The sequence below is a fragment of the Adiantum capillus-veneris genome, chromosome 24 (assembly GCF_014529385.1).
Source record: "Adiantum capillus-veneris isolate H3 chromosome 24, ASM1452938v2, whole genome shotgun sequence".
NCBI classification, from domain to species: Eukaryota; Viridiplantae; Streptophyta; class Polypodiopsida; order Polypodiales; family Pteridaceae; genus Adiantum; species Adiantum capillus-veneris.
In genome coordinates, this window is record NC_140954.1 from 91817998 (window position 1) to 91820473 (window position 2476).

A 2476-nucleotide genomic window follows, 5' to 3' on the forward strand; every position below is an offset into this window, starting at 1 on the left:
AGACCGTAGCCTGCGTCATTTGGGGGTGCTGAGAGTAACCACTGCTCATACTTCTTAATACTCCTACTGCATAATCATCCAGGTCCGGGCCGGGAGTCACAAAAACAATTGTCTTACAAGCATACAACAAAATGCTCCCCAGGCATCTCGGCTTGTGTCGTTCAGAGGTTTTCTAGCATACAAGGAAACGCTCCCCAGGCATCGGCCTACGTCGTTCCGAGGTTCAAACAATACCAAAGCAGTATTTCTCACTTCTCCACCAGGGAGTAAAATCACTAGTCAATGAAACCAGTATTAAAACCAAAGTCAAACATTTGAAATTGGGACCAAAACAGGTTCAAAACAAATACTATTGATTTCAAACAAATTCCAACAGGATCACCAAACAAGTTCTCAAATAGATTTCAAACTTAAAAAGCAATCTCGACATCAGTCGAGCTCGAAAAGTTGACTGACTTTCCATTCTGAAACCTGCACAAAAAATTAGGGTTAGGTTCATTCCATAAGGTTGTAGCCGAGCACAGCATGGTCCATTAGCTCTTGGACAAACAGTGATTCTTTGGCGGAGATGGTAGTCCCAAGATAGAAATTGCACTGGATCTCCAAGGTCATCTACTCGTGAAGAGACAACTATTGAGAGATTTCAAGAAATTTCAAGTTATAATTTGCTAGGGTTTCCATGGCAAGCATTTGAGGATACCCCACTCTGCCAAAAGTGGCACTCCGGGGGAAGATGTTAGAAACCATATAACTTCGGGCAAAAAAAAACTTGAAAGCTTGCCAAGTCCTTGGAGTGTGCGGCTTGGTAACTATAGAGATCAACATCTGCATGGCACTGCTTTTGAGAAAAATAGTGACTCAAAACAAATCTTGGATCCTTCTCTTGCAAGTGATCTTTATGGCTTATGCCCGACATGAGCGGTGAAGAGGGGAGCACGCTCGATGCGCGATGTATGAAGAGTGGGAGTGGCTAATAAGTTTGCGGTCTGGACCCGAAGATACTTCAAATAAAATTCAGTAGTCTTTGGTTTGCTATGTCTGCTCTTTTGTAGAACCGATATGCTTTTAGAAAAGCACACGCGTGATGCTCTAATACCACTGTCACAAGACAGGCCCCACGTGCCAATAGAAAAGAACAGACTGAACAGAATCTTAGCACTTTAATAACAACAGAACTGAGAGAGAGAGAGAGAGAGAGAGAGAGAGAGAGAGAGAGAGAGAGAGAGAGAGAGAGAGAGAGAGAGAGAGAGAGAGAGAGAGAGAGAGAGAGAGAGAGAGAGAGAGAGAGAGAGAGAGAGAGAGAGAGAGAGAGATGACACGCGACACGGAGTGGCGGAATTCCACCCAGACAGTATTGGCCCCAAACCTTGGCGCCCGTTTCGATATTCCTTTATATTGCACCATCAAAGTACAAGCCGATACTCCATTTTCTGCACCTTCGGCCAGAAGCATACCAAAGAATGAGCCCATGGCCTCATATTTCAAGACCCTAGGCCCCAAAAGTAGTTTACATGAAAAGCCTTCAAACTCAAAAGCTGCCAGTCCAAAAGCAATGCCAAAAAGCTACGAGCGTAAATCATAGAAATTTGTACAATTGCCATGTCAGCAGTTAACGCAAAACGTGAAGATCCGTACAGTCTGCCAGATCATCAATTTTGTGTGTGTGTGTGTGTGAGAGAGAGTCATGCTTTATTATAATCCCTTATGTCACTTGGGGCCCCATCGGACGGGATCCCCATAAGTTGGTAGGACTTCTTCTTCTGTTACTTGTTCTTCTTAGGGTTTAGGCCCCTCGATCGACATCTGTAAGTTGGCTCCATTCTTCAGGCTTTGATACGTCATCAGTTTGTAACATAGAGACAACCTAATTTAGTCTCAACTAACCTTGTAAAGACCTCCCACTATGTTATCAGAGTGGTTTGCCTATATATGCTACGTCCTGCTACTACTGGCCGTCGGATCTACCTCCATCAAGGTGTCGCGAGGCTATGGCAACCTAAACCCGGCCCGTAGGGCAGTAGACTTCGGCTCTCACCTGAGACTTTACTTAAAACTTTAAAACAAAGAGAAACTTTTCAGATAAAACCTGTAACGGGAATTGACACCTCACAACACACAGCTTGGAAGCTGGAGTGCTCCACAATGCCGACTAGCCCAACCATCTTGCGGCAACCTGCCCTTCCCAACTGCAAGTGAAACTCCCGACCGTCGGTCGTATCGCATTGGCCACGCAATGTCCTACCATTTGTGACTTCAAAAAGTTGGTCCCAAAAATTAAATAAAAATCATTGAAAAGAAACCAACAACTAAGGTTAGCAGTTGCCACGTCCTTGTGACATACCCCCTCTTGAAATCGCAAACGTCCTCGATTGCATGCCATATATACATGCCATTGATGATCTTGTGTTGTTAGCACGCTTTTATCATCGCATGTACTTGCAAGAAAGGTCATAACACATAGATACAAATGACTTAG